This window comes from Lepidochelys kempii, chromosome 18 (genome assembly GCF_965140265.1).
Source record: "Lepidochelys kempii isolate rLepKem1 chromosome 18, rLepKem1.hap2, whole genome shotgun sequence".
NCBI classification, from domain to species: Eukaryota; Metazoa; Chordata; order Testudines; family Cheloniidae; genus Lepidochelys; species Lepidochelys kempii.
Window position 1 is genome coordinate 18,017,432 of NC_133273.1, and position 14,950 is coordinate 18,032,381.

A 14,950-nucleotide genomic window follows, 5' to 3' on the forward strand; every position below is an offset into this window, starting at 1 on the left:
TTTTTCCTGTTTTCAAAATGTGATGCATATTTATAAGGAATACTGATGTATAAACTATACTAGTGTTCTGCTTTAGGCAGAGGTACAATTTTATGTTAACTCACCCGTTAGATAGGACAGCTGTCCATCAAACATTCTTGCTTACCCAGCCTGTCAGGCCTCCACTCTCCTCTACTTTGTCCTCTTTATCTAGCTAGCACAGGTAACAATAGCCGCATAGATGGGGCGGTATGGACAACCAGCGTACAACATAAGAACGGCCCTACTGGGTCAGACCAAAGATCTATCTAGCCCAGTATCCTGTCTTCCGCCAGTGGCCAGTGCCAGATGCCCCCGAGGGAATGAACAGAACAGGGAATTGTCAAGTGATCCATCCCCAGTCGCTCGTTCCCAGCTTCCCAAGTCAGCGGGGATCCTGGGTACATACTTGGCTTGCTGGCCCATGTTGAAGCCCATGCTGCCACATCTACACTGCTGTTGTTACCAGTGCTTGCTAGATGGGCATGCCTGCCCGTGCTACTGTCAGACCTTCACATGCAGTGTAGACATACCCTTCTTCTTTCCTATGGCAAGAGTGGAACAGTGAAAGCAATGGCATCTTGAGGTCTCTTATCCATCCCAGAGCAGAGGGGGTAGCCATGTGGCTAGCCACGACACCTCCAGGATGAGCATGGATTGGGCAGTCATCCGTGATGTGTCCAAAAGTTGGCACCATTCCACAGTCACAGTTGGGCGATTTCCTCGCTTTCCATCTATGGAGTAAGTATGCGCATCCTCCACGTCAGGTGTGGATACAGTTTAGAGTTGTCCATATGCTCTGCGGGGAGGAGAAGCCCGACACTTGCACAGTTGGGTTGTCAATTCGATTTTTGTTTGGTATCTCGGCCCAGGTTTCAGACCATCTTCTGCAAATATCCTTATCTTCCACAAGAAGGCCTGTGGTGTGAGACCAGAAGGGTGTACTTGATTTTAGTCAGTGTCAATGGGAGTGTTTTAGGTCAGTGGTTCTCAACCAGGGCCCCCTGAGGGTCTGCGAGCAGGCTTCAGGGGGGCCGCCAAGCAGGGCAAGCACTAGACTCACTGGGGCCTAGGGCAGAAGGCTGAAGCCCCGCCACATGGGGCTGAAGTCTAGGACCCTGAGCCCCACCACCCGGGGCTGAAGCCTGAGCAATGTAGCTTTGTGGCCTGGGGCCCCAGGCAGTTGCCCTGCTTGCTACCCCTTAACATTGGCCCTGGCTTTTATATACAGAAAACCAGTTATTGTGGCACAGGAGTTTTTATAGCATGTTGTGGGGAGGGGGGTGCTTAGAAAGAAAGGCTGAGACCCCCCTGTTTTAGGTCATGGTGGAGCGGCAGTGTGGTACTTGCCATGATCTCTATGTGCTCTCTAACTGGTAGACATACACTAATGGTCATTGAACTCTGGCTCTGTAGCACTGAGTTCCAGGGGCAAGGGCTCTACATTCCTTCCCCCTGCTCCAAAGTGCAAGTTTTCTGGGTTAGTGAATTCTTACTGTATCCAGTGGCCACATGGAGCGAGTCGAGTCACTGACCTAGTTCCATAATGAACTGAAAAGACATTGGTAACCCACTTTCCTGCCTAGCTACTCGCTAGCTCAGGAGCAGGTAGGATGCTGGATGAAGATACTGCCTCCCTTCTAGTTTCTAGTAGGCTCTGCCCTCTAGGGACTCTTAGGGACTCTGGGAATAACAGGAGATGCAGCACGAAAGCTGATTGTAATTTGCTATTTTCAGCTACAGCTTTTTAAGGCCGCTGCGAGATGTTCTACGTTCTCCCTCCGAGCTCTGATGTCCTGCTTCCCTTACACTCCTTATTCCCCCTGCTTGCTGTCAAGATCTTGTGTGTCTGCCACCATTCCTCTAGCTGAAGATGACTGGGTGGGGCTCTCATTGCGGCCACTCCTAAACTGTCCAGAGAGGTCGCTGGAGAGGACCCCATGTGCTCAGTCCCAAAGCCTGGAAGCAAGTCAAGGCTTAACCATCTCTGAAGATTTTCTTGTTTCCATTACAATAACAGAGACTGTAAGCTTCCCATCTTACTGCTGTGTACTGGTCTTGCTGTCACTTTAGTAAATGCAGTGTCAGGGCTGGGTCAGGAATCCCTGCTTTTTCTCCGATACAGTTAAGCAGAATGATGCTCAACCATTTTACTTTCTCCCTGGAAGTCCTGGTGGCAGCATACAGTAGTGTTAATAGCGCAGCTTTAGCACAAAGCCATTGGGTGATATGTATAGGGGACACCTTCCATTTATGTGGGAACTGGTGGAGGAGTCTGGAAGGACTCGAGCCCCCAGACTCTTCTGTTCAGAGCCCCTCTCAGCCCTCCGCCCGTCCCACTCCCCCAAACCCCTGTGTGGTCCTGTGTATGTTTATTGATGCTAAGGATTTTGCTCATGCTAAAGTTGACCTTGAAACAAAATCGGTGGAGTCACCTGTTGAAGAAATTCCTACTTAACATTTGTTACGACCTTTTGAATGAATTTTTACAGAAACTTTTTTGAGGCCATATTTTCCTTTCCATCACAGAGCCGCAAGCCTGTCAAGCGCTTGAAGCCCCGTTGCATTTGCTAGAATAAATTGTGGCTTAAAGCTGCACTGTGCCATTTACACAGCATGAATGCAGGGCAGCCTGTTCCTGTTGCCATGAAGTTTCCTCTTTAGAATGTTACAAACTGAGCAACACATCCCGATTTGTAATTTTGAGAAGATATTTTTAGTAGCCCAGCTTGTTAAAATGGACACCTTGCTTGAAAGCCATTTCCACCTCTGTTCCTCCCTCCGGTTTTATACATAGAGGCTCCTGCGTGGGCTGGTACAAAGGGGACATTGCACGGCCACCCCAGTGAAAGGGAGACCTGCTTTGAGTGAATCCCTTTGTAGAAAGTAGGCTGTACCTGGGGCATCTGGAACCTGCAGATCATTTTTAAACTTACTGTCTGGTGCTTTCAGCTCCACAAATTCCTGATCCAGATACCTCTGCTTTGTTACAGCCTTTGTACAAAATAACAAGCTCTTATGTTGTGAACTTGGAGTTTTAAGCTAAACTTTGTATTTCCTCTCAAGCACTCACACCTGTATTTTCTGCCACTTGGAAATTTATGGGAGCAGGATTTGGGGAGTCGGGGTGGGTTAGGTTAATTCTCTCTCCCATCTTCTATCTTGGTTTCCCTGACCTAACCCTATGTTCTCAGGCCTACTGGCTACCTGGCCCCTCCTTATGTGCAATCCCAATGTTTCTACTCAGCTGATTGATGCAGGGTATTGTCAGAGAGGATCTCTGTTCTGGAATTCACTTTCCCTGCAGGTCCAAGAGAGCAAGACGCTTGTTTCTGGGTTGTCACTTACTCAGGCCTTTGTGAAGCATTTGGATACCATGGTTACAGAGACATTACAAGAACCTGAATAGAATTGGAGGGGTTGGGTTAGTGAGTGGGAATGTGGGAGCCTGGACTAATGTTTTGAGTTTTTTGTGGGTTTCGTTTTTTTTATTTTATCTGTCCATCCCAAAGCTGTGGTGGTGCATATCTTATATTGCAGGTGTGTAATAGTGAAATTCAAGTCTGATATCTCTCTGGCAGGTCTTCTTTTAATTTTTGCAGCCTATAATAGTGACTTAACCCAGTTCTGTGATACACTAATATTAATTGCCATGTTTCAAAGCAGATGATCTGTGCCCGAGGTCCCATGTTATGGTCTAGGTATTGGTTGTGGGTGGAGTATCTTTACAGAGGGCTTGCTGAAAAAGGCAACAGGTTTTTTGCCTTCCCTTGTGGATTCCTTCCAACACCTCTATAAATTGAGATAAATTGAATGCTGAGGTCTTCCTGCTATTTTATGAATCTGACGTTATTTTGAGCCCTCCAGGCCTGTTACCGCACACTTAAAGTGAGTAAAATTAAATGGTGTTCATATTCTGTTTGCCCTTGAGCCCTTGGTTTGACCTTGTCGTTCTCTTTGAGAGAAGTAGTGTGTTTGCTGGCTCTAAAAGCAATTGCTGCATCCTGCTTTTTTTTCCTCTAGCTGGAGCTGCTTTGGTTTGAATCACCAGCATCTGGCTGTAAATTAAACGTTAAGCTAATTACTCTGTAAACTAATTGTGCTGTTGGGTTCTGGGGCATAGAGCTTAAGTTTCTTCTTTTCTGGTGTGTTTTGCAGAACTGCCCTTTTCCGCCTGCCTATTCTCCAAACACCTTCCTTTTCAAAGTTAAAGCAGTAACCTTTTAAGAACATTAGAATGGTCTGACCCAGTATGGCCAGTGTTCCATCTAGCCCAATATCTAGTCTTCCAGTAGCGGCCAGTGCCAGATGGTTCAGAGGGAATGAACAGAACAGGGCAATTTATTCAGTGATCCATACCCTGTCATCCAGTCCCAGCTTCTGGCAGTCAGAGGTTTAGGGACAACCAGAGCATAGAGTTGCATCCCTGACCGTTGTGGCTAATAGCCATTGATGAACCTATCCTCCATGAACTTATTTAATTCTTTTTTGAACCCAGTTATACTTCTGGCCTGCACAACATCCCCTGGTAATGAGTTCCATGGTTGACTGTGCGTTGTGTGAAGAAGTACTTCCTTATGTTTTAAACCTGCTGCCTGTTAATTTCAGTGGGTGACCCCTGGTTCGTGTGTTATGTGAAGGGGTAAATACCACTTCCTTATTCACTTTTTCTACACCATTCACAATTTTGTAGACCTCTGTCATATCCTCCCTTAGTCGTCTCTTTTCTAAGGTAAACAATCCCAGGCTTTGTAATCTCTTCTCATATGGAAGTTGCTCCATAGCCCTAAACCATTTTTGTTGCCCCTTTTCTGTAATTTTTCCAATTCTAACATCTTTTCAGAGATGGGGCAACCAGAACTGTGTGCAGTAGTCCAGGTATGGGTGTACCATGGATTTATATAATGGCATTATGATATTTTCTGTCTTATTTTCTATCCCTTTCCTAATAGTTCTTAACATTGTTAGCTTTTTGTCTGCCACTGTGTGTTGAGCAGAAGTTTTCAGAGAACTATCCATGATGAATCCAAAATCTTTGAGTGGTAACAGCTAATTTAGACCCCATTTTGTATGTATAGTTTTGATTGTTTTCCAGCATGCATTACTTAGCACTTATCAGCACTGAATTTCATCTGCCATTTTGTTGCCCTGTCACCCAGTTTTGGGAGGTCCTTTTTTAGCTCTTCGTCATCAGCATTGGACTTAACTGTCTTGAGTAATTTTGCATCATCTGCAAACTTTGCCGCATCACTGTTTACCCCTTTTCCAGATCATTTATGAATATGTTGAATAGCACTGGTCCAGTACATATCCTTTACGGACCCTGCTATTTACCTCTCTCCATTGTGAAAACTGACAGTTTGTTCTTACCCTTTGTTTCCTATCTTTTAACCAGTTGCTGATCCATGAGAGGACATTCCCTCTTATCCCATGACTGCTTACTCTGCATAAGAGCCTTTGGGGAGGGATGTTGTCAGTCTTTATTAAAGTCTAAGTACACTGTATCCACTGGATCACCCTTGTCCACATCTTTTTTGACATCCTCAAGAATTCTGACAGATAGTTAATGCATTATTTCCCTCTACAAAAGTCATGTTGACTCTTCCCCAACATATTGTGTTCAACTATGTGTCTGATAATTCTCTTCTTAACTATAGTTTTAACCAGTTTGCTTGGTACTGAAGTTAGGCTAACTGGCTTGTAATTGCCAGGATTGCCTCTGGAGCCTTTTTTAAAATTCAGTGTTACATTAACTATCTGCCAACCATCTGGTACAGAGTCTGATTTAAGCGATAGGTTATGTATTTCAGTTAATAGTTCTGCAATTTCATTCTCAGTTCCTTCAGAAGTCTTGGGTGGACACCATCTGGTCCTGGTGACTTATTGCTGTTCATTTTAGCCCAAATCCTCCTGTGTTAATACCTCAATCTGGAACAGTTCCTCAGATTTGTCACCTAAAGAGAATGGATCAGTTGTGGGTATCTTCCCTCATCCTCTGCAGTGAAGACTGATGCAAAGAATTCATTTAGCTTTTCTGCAGCAGCCTTAGAATCATAGACTATCAGGGCTGGAAGGGACCTCAGGAGGTCATCTAGTCCCACCCCCTCCTCAAAGCAGGACCAATCCCCAATTTTTGCTCCAGATCCCTAAATGGCCCCCTCAAGGAATGAACTCGCAACCCTGGGTTTAGCAGGCCAATGCTCAAACCACTGAGCTCTCCCTCCCGCCTTGTTTTCCTCGAGTGCTTCTTCAGCACCTCAATCCTCCCGTGGCCCATTTGGCAGGCTTTCTGCTTCTGATGCATTTTTAAAAAAAAATTGCTGTTAGTTTGTGTGCCTTTTGCCTTAAGGTGAGCTGTTCCTAAAATACACAATGTGATGGTGATTAATGTTCTGCTTGCATAGTCTCTTCCACTCCAAAGTACTTCACGGATTGTATGCCTAGCAGGTGGCAACCCCTAGTTCACAGCATACTATCTCACTGTGGAAGGGGAAGGGAATTCTGGCCAGGGACAATGAGCCAAACCCCAGCTCTTACAAAAAGGGCCATGGGACCGTTACTGTCTGTCCAGGCGTGTACACGCTCTCCCGTGGCACTCACTTTACCTACCTCAACAGGATGAAGTGCAGTCAGCCCTCAAGGTCTCTTTTAACCAGCAATGCTCTGTAGTAGTTTAGAAGGAAAAAGGCAGATCCAACATGCAACCCCACAGTGTTGTCTACTGCATAGATCAGGAAACTCTGAGATCTGGTTTCTATTTCTGACTGGGCCACTGACTCCATATTAAGGTTTATCTCCATGAAAGAGGGACAGTAGCCATCTTTGCAGAGGGCTTTGAGGCCTGAAACGTGATCGGAGTGTCTCATCATAATAATCTGGTGGCGAGTTCTTTAACGTTAACTCTTAAATTGGCGACCTTTAGATACTTTGGAACGATTCCTGTTCAAGGCGCAGCATTGGCAGCCCAAAGACTCAGTGTGCAATGTGGCAGAATTTCCATTTGCTGTAATTAACAGTGAATATGATTTTCCGGGGAGAAGATCCTGCACGTGTCTTGGCAGATGGAACTTGGGGGCAGAGCAACTGTTGGGGCTTACGTGGCAAGGGAATGCCAAACAACGTGGCCTAAATAAAGGGTTTTGGAAGCCATCAAGTGCTTTCCATCTCTAGAAACAAGGAGACATGCCCATACACATTGAAGATGTGTTTGAAGTCTTGCTGTTCTAATCCATCCCCCTTTGAAGCATTATTCTTAGCAGTGTACCAGAATGTCCTTCATGTTGTCTGAAAGACAGCGTGCCTCACTCTGTCTGACAGGCAGCTAGTGCAAAGTAGCTGCCTGCAGGGTTGCTTGGTTTAGTACAAGTTAACCTCAGGATTGTTGAACTGGACACCAGCTGTAACCTGAGGGGAAGTCTCTGGGCTTTCTGCTTCACTTATTGATGGGGATATTTTGTGTCCTGTGCTTTCTGAGAGCTGTAGTTTTTAACAGGGTGATTATAATTTACAAAGTGGCTTCAGTTTTGAAGCTAGTCTTGGGTTTTGAGTGGCTGTTTTCTGTCTGCTGTGCATGATCCGGTCTGTTCATCCCCCACCTCCAGCCAGGCTTGGTCTCTGCAAATCCCTGTTTACAGCTGGAGGCTGAGCCTTTGCTGCCATCATATCAGTTCCCTCCTCATCTTCCACTCACTAGCTCCTTTTTAAAATGCAGATCACAGCCCACCTCTGGTGCAGTTCCCCATACTGACACTTATGAGTCCCTGCACCACCTGTATCTTCAGCCCCATCTACTCATGTCTAGTTGTAACACGTCTGTGTTTTGATGCTGTGCTCTCTGAAACGGTTGTATCCCTGATGCATTGTGATGACACGTTCTCCAATTCCATGCACTGCTTCAGCTGATCACGTTTGCAGATTCCATGACCTTTTCAGGGAAGGTGGGAGTGGATGTATTTGAACTGTTACCATGCAAAAATTCCCCCTCCTGTTTTCATGCTTGCTTCTACCAAGCCTGTTCTTTTAAATCAGATGCTTAATATTAAATATGGGAGTAGCCTGCAGAAGCAGAATTTTAACTTTCTCCACATTCATGACCATGGACAGTTATTCCCTATACCACCCCCACCTTCTGGCTGTAGGTGCTGTAATGGCCCCATTCCAGTAAGGGTCTGTGTAGGTTGAATGTAGAACTACATTCTATTCGGTCTCAACCTCACCTCAGCCTTTTTTATTGCAACCAAACTACCACTGAAGTCAACGAGTGGGTCTCCCAGCAAGAATAGGCAGCCAATTTGAATCGGGCCCTAAGCAGACTGGGCTGCTGAGGCTCAAATGAATCTGGTGCAGAGAAAATTGCGATTTCAGTTATATTAGGGCTGTCAGAGGAGCCTGCCTGATGAACCACAGCTGTAAACTTTCTTCCACTGACTTTGAAATGGTCTCTTGACAGATTCCTATGCGTTGAGCTGAGATCCCTGAGCTTTTCAGTGTAGAAGAGAGAGCACACCCCATATTTGCAGACAGTATGTGTCTCCTGCCTAGAACTAAGGGGAGTATTCTTGATCTGACTGTTGCAGAGAGAATGAGGGTAGCCTTCAGATGCTGGTTAAACAGAGCTCAGAGGCACTGTACTGGAGCCTGAATCAGAGATTCTCTGGATGTAATGCTTCTGCTGAAACACTCTCAGACCAGCCATCCCCGTTTCCCTGTACTCCTGAGAAACGCCCTGATAAGACTATAATGGGCAGAAGCCCCTGAGCCACGAGAGAGAAAATGCTGCTGTGAATACCCCTAGCAGGTCTAATGTTCATCTTGGACACATTTCCCCAGAATTCTTAGATGCCAAAAATAAATGGAGTGTAGCAGGGCTCCCTATATTCTTCATTTAAAGTCTTTGATATGGAAAAGTGAACAGACACTTGAAGTCTGCTCGGAATAATGTTTAGAGCTTCCTGTCCTTTTTGAAATAAGAGCAGTGTTTGAGTTGTAGGTAAACAACCCTGTAATACCAAGACCTTCCAATGTCAGTTAATCACAATGGAAATTGTCTGGATTATCTGAAACGGCTGTCCTAGGTAATTTGATTCCCTCCACACACACACTATTGCATTTGGATAATGAAGGTGGTACTGTATTGGGTTTTCAGCCCTCTTCATGTATGCAGTAGCCCTTCCAAAAAATGTTTCAGTATTCTGTACAGAATGCTATGCTAATACTGCTTCAGTTGGCATGGTTTTACTGTAGTGTGTTTATAATGGATTGTGTTTATAAGGGTCATTAGACTGAACAGCTCTAGTGGCAAGCGTAATCGCAGCTCACTGATATGCAGCACTGCATGGTAATGTGGATGTAGGTCCGTGCTTCTGAACGGTAATAGCAGTAGCTGAGTGCGTCTTGCAGTTTAGTATTGGGAGCTGTACTATGTTAAGTGTGATAGGACTGGAGTGAAAATCTAAAGGGTGGTCACTGAATGAATCCATGTAATCAGGTAACTGCAGTGCTTATGTTTTGGGCTTAAAAAATTCTCTGGTCATTGGGCCAAAATGAGAACAGGGCAAGATGAGGTTCCCCCTCTCCCCTGCCTCGGTGGCACTCGCTTTGTCTACTTCAGCAGCCTCCAAACAAAATTGTATGGTTCTCTCCAAAGGGATGCTGCACACAACACACCTGTCCACGTCAGGACATTGTTTTTACCGTCTCTCTGATTAACTCTGTCCCTTTGTTTTTATAACACCTCTGTATTAGCCTTTCTGTTCAGAGGCCATTAATAGTCTGATTAGTAACAGCGATACCAAAAGGGCTCTGAGCCACCATTGATTGTAAACCCTCAAGTTGCTCTTTACTTACATGGCATTTACAATCCAGTTAGTGTAAAAGTTCTAGCTGGTGTGAGCTAGGGACTTTAGCACCTCCCAGATTTATATGTTCTATAGAGATGAGGAGTCTGGTCCTGTTGGCAAGGAAGCTTTAAACAGAGCAGCCCTAAGAAGGGCATGCAGCTAATATGTAACTTTCTAGCTCCTTGCCTTTTTTCTTTGCACCCTTTTTTCCTGAATTGTTGGTATCTCCCATCATATTTTGTGCTATCTCTGACCGCATTTTGACAGGTGAATTGCTTGTGTAGATTCATCTGAAAACAAATGCCCTTAGCCGTCAGTAGCAAGCAGAATTCAGACCTTTGTATTAGCATCTTCATCTCAACAAGTAGTTTCTCGGCTGCATGAGGAGCCGCCAGTACAGCACACGGTTAAATTCTTGTACAGAGGAGACTTAAAAATAACTCACTCCGTGGTATAGTAATGCTATAGAGTGCTGGGACGCAAAGCTTTCCCTAAGGGAAATACTCGTTTGACCAGGTTTGGTTTGAAAAAGTTCATCTCTGAAATTATAGGAGTGCAGAAGAATTATTAGTCTTGTGGTTGTATGATGGTGGATATTTCTGCCTTCCCAAAATTCCTGTGCAGTTTTGGTTGGATACACTATTCACCTCCTACACTTTTGTTTCATGTTACTGTGCTCTGATATATGGTTCCACCCCAAGGTAGCTGCATTTCAGTGGTGGGTGAAGTGATTTGTGTATGTGGGTCAAGATTTTCAAAAGTGGCTTTGATTTTTGGGTGCCTAACTTGAAGCATTTTAAAGGGGCCAGATTTTCAGACTGTATGATCAGCATTTCCTGAAAGTTAGGTCATCTTAACAGGTTTCAGAGTAACAGCCGTGTTAGTCTGTATTCGCAAAAAGAAAAGGAGTACTTGTGGCACCTTAGAGACTAACCAATTTATTAGAGCATAAGCTTTCGTGAGCTACAGCTCACTTCATCAGATGCATATCGTGGAAACTGCAGCAGACTTTATATATACACAGAGAATATGAACCAATACCTCCTCCCACCCCACTGTCCTGCTGGTAATAGCTTATCTAAAGTGATCATCAGGTGGGCCATTTCCAGCACAAATCCAGGTTTTCTCACCCTCCACCCCCCCACACAAATTCACTCTCCTACTGGTGATAGCCCATCCAAAGTGACAACTCTTTACACAATGTGCATGACAATCAAGTTGGGCTATTTCCTGCACAAATCCAGGTTTTCTCACATCCCCCCCACCCCCATACACACACAAACTCACTCTCCTGCTGGTAATAGCTCATCCAAACTGACCACTCTTCAAGTTTAAATCCAAGTTAAACCAGAACATCTTGGGGGGGGGGGTAGGAAAAAACAAGAGGAAACAGGCTACCTTGCATAATGACTTAGCCACTCCAAGTCTCTATTTAAGCCTAAATTAATAGTATCCAATTTGCAAATGAATTCCAATTCAGCAGTTTCTCGCTGGAGTCTGGATTTGAAGTTTTTTTGTTTTAAGATAGCGACCTTCATGTCTGTGATTGCGTGACCAGAGAGATTGAAGTGTTCTCTGACTGGTTTATGAATGTTATAATTCTTGACATCTGATTTGTGTCCATTTATTCTTTTACGTAGAGACTGTCCAGTTTGACCAATGTAAATGGCAGAGGGGCATTGCTGGCACATGATGGCATATATCACATTGGTGGATGTGCAGGTGAACGAGCCTCTGATAGTGTGGCTGATGTTATTAGGCCCTGTGATGGTGTCCCCTGAATAGATATGTGGGCACAATTGGCAACGGGCTTTGTTGCAAGGATAAGTTCCTGGGTTAGTGGTTCTGTTGTGTGGTATGTGGTTGTTGGTGAATATTTGCTTCAGGTTGTGGGGCTGTCTGTAGGCAAGGACTGGCCTGTCTCCCAAGATTTGTGAGAGTGTTGGGTCATCCTTTAGGATAGGTTGTAGATCCTTAATAATGCGTTGGAGGGGTTTTAGTTGGGGGCTGAAGGTGATGGCTAGTGGCGTTCTGTTATTTTCTTTGTTAGGCCTGTCCTGTAGTAGGTAACTTCTGGGAACTCTTCTGGCTCTATCAATCTGTTTCTTTACTTCTGCAGGTGGGTATTGTAGTTGTAACAAAGCTTGACAGAGATCTTGTCGGTGTTTGTCTCTGTCTGAGGGGTTGGAGCAAATGCGGTTGTATCGCAGAGCTTGGCTGTAGACGATGGATCGTGTGGTGTGGTCAGGGTGAAAGCTGGAGGCATGCAGGTAGGAATAGCGGTCAGTAGGTTTCCGGTATAGGGTGGTGTTTATGTGACCATTGTTTATTAGCACTGTAGTGTCCAGGAAGTGGATCTCTTGTGTGGACTGGACCAGGCTGAGGTTGGTGGTGGGATGGAAATTGTTGAAATCATGGTGGAATTCCTCAAGGGCTTCTTTTCCATGGGTCCAGATGATGAAGATGTCATCAATATAGCGCAAGTAGAGTAGGGGCTTTAGGGGACGAGAGCTGAGGAAGTGTTGTTCTAAATCAGCCATAAAAATGTTGGCATACTGTGGGGCCATGCGGGTACCCATAGCAGTGCCGCTGATCTGAAGGTATACATTGTCCCCAAATGTGAAGTAGTTATGGGTAAGGACAAAGTCACAAAGTTCAGCCACCAGGTTAGCCGTGACATTATCGGGGATAGTGTTCTTGACGGCTTGTAGTCCATCTTTGTGTGGAATGTTGGTGTAGAGGGCTTCTACATCCATAGTGGCCAGGATGGTGTTATCAGGAAGATCACCGATGGATTGAAGTTTCCTCAGGAAGTCAGTGGTGTCTCGAAGGTAGCTGGGAGTGCTGGTAGCGTAGGGCCTGAGGAGGGAGTCTACATAGCCAGACAATCCTGCTGTCAGGGTGCCAATGCCTGAGATGATGGGGCGCCCAGGATTTCCAGGTTTATGGATCTTGGGTAGTAGATATAATATCCCAGGTCGGGGTTCCAGGGGTGTGTCTGTGCGGATTTGATCTTGTGCTTTTTCAGGAAGTTTCTTGAGCAAATGCTGTAGTTGCTTTTGGTAACTCTCAGTGGGATCAGAGGGTAATGGCTTGTAGAAACTCGTGTTGGAGAGCTGCCGAGCAGCCTCTTGTTCATATTCCGACCTATTCATGATGACAACAGCACCCGACACTCAGAACCGTAGTTTGTTAAAACAACTAAGGATTCTATTGGCTGGAAGATCGTTGTTCCCTCATGCAGTAATGCTCCAAGAACACCATGGGGCTGTGACTCTTTTCCCAGGTTGGTCCGTAAGTGAGTAATTTAAGGAGACTTTAAAATCTAGAAATAGGACTAGCTTTCTGCAGCACAACCCTGACCGCCTTCCTCTCCCCCTTTGTGCCCCATTGGTACCTGTGGTGTTTGGAATTTGGCGTTTTTCCTGTTCAAAGCATTTTGCTGCACAGTGACTAGTGGGGTTTTCTCTGCCCTCAATTCATGTAGTAATTATTGGTTTTAAGAGTTCAACTGGACACTAAAATGGCTGTTGAAGGAAGTTTTATTTACAGGCTGCTTGTCAAAGCAGCTGCTGATGGTGTTTAAACAGGCTATGGGCAGCTCACCTTATTGAGTGAAGCTTTCTTCGTGGCAGCTTTCCTGGTGGAGGCAGTTCAGTCTAATTAAAGCTTGTTTCATTTAGAGCAAATAAAGCCAAGTAGAGGGATTGGTTTGCAGAGATGGGGAGGGTGAAGCAGGCACCACTTCTCCATCCTGTTTGCCCCCTCATGCCTCCCTGGACTGTTGCCAAAGGGGATTGGAATTAAAGGTAAAATGCAGAGCCTTCGCTGTTCGATCACTAAGGGCTGCCTGGCTTTGGCACAGTAGTTTACAGGTGGTTGTGAAGACTTGAGGTTAGAGATTTGTATAGCAAACTCAGAACAGGCCAATAATCAGCTGTTGACCCTGGCAGCTTGAATGCAGAAGCAGAGGACCTCTGCATCTAAGGATAAAGAAAATGCTCCAACCCCCACCCTTTGAAAGGAAGGGAATGGAAGAAGGGGAAGAATTTTTGTGACCATCCCAAAATTATTTTACAGGGGCCATGAGGGAGAGGTGCACGAGCTAACCCAGCAACCATAGTCTGCAGCTGTACCTTCACTTAGTTCAGCATGCAACGGTTCAGAATTGTGGCTGTGGTAAAGAGACATTAAATTTGGGAGTTCCATGCTTACCTGCTTCTGGTATGATTTCAAGCCATATCCTCTCCCTTCACTGGCAGGTTTTCTCCTGGCAACCGCTCTGGGTAATCCTGCTCACATGAGGAACAGCATGGTGTTGGCTCATGCATAACTGAGGGGCTGCTAAATAGCAGAGGAGGTTAGGGGCACTTGGGCTTTTCGCCTTTGTTTCCTTAAATTGGATTTTTCTTAACTTGAAAACTGGGAGCCTTATCTCTAACATGCCTTTCGGAAAGCTCAATCTGAGCTTCTGGGAACTGTCCTCTTAGACTAGACAGCTCTTCAATTGCCACCAAAGTAGTACTAATCAAAGACCAACAGCAGAGTCTAGTGTGCCGATGGGATACTTCAGATTGTTTGTCCAACAGTATTTTAACTAAAGTACTGAAATATTAAAGCACCTTCCTTTCCTGAGCGTTCTGTTAGGAATAGCACAAGTCAAGGATTTTTTTCTAGCTGACCAAGCTGCCCTCATGCCATTAGCAAACATTCACTCATCTTTAACCTTGTTTTGTTTCCTTTAACCAAATTTTCCACCATCGGTATGAAGCACTCTGTGAAAGAGCCAACCTTTGAAGCTGGGCTCAACTGCCACTTTGGTCAAGGGAAGTTACTGCCAGTTGGAGCCTCATTCATTCTTGGATTTACTCTTGATTTCACAGCTGTCCTCAGAGTTTCTCGTGTAGAAATCCTTCTAAAGTATTTAAAGGGATTTGCTCAGGTTTTTTTTTTTAAATCCTCTTGTATTGCAAGTAACATTCTAAATTATTGAAACTGGGTGCTGTAATATTTCAAAATGTGTTAGATGCTTCATGGAGCAAATGAAGGGCATGTTCACTGGCCTGAAGAGCTTGCAGTCCAGTGCACTCTTA

The 14,950-nt window shown here is 45.1% G+C and overlaps 1 protein-coding gene across 2 annotated transcripts in view; it reads left to right on the plus strand.

Annotated features, from left to right (window-relative positions):
- LOC140899995 (ATPase family AAA domain-containing protein 3) overlaps positions 1 to 14,950 on the plus strand; it is a 70,735-nt gene that overhangs the window by 11,123 nt on the left and 44,662 nt on the right. The gene's annotated exons all lie outside the window — the stretch shown is intronic.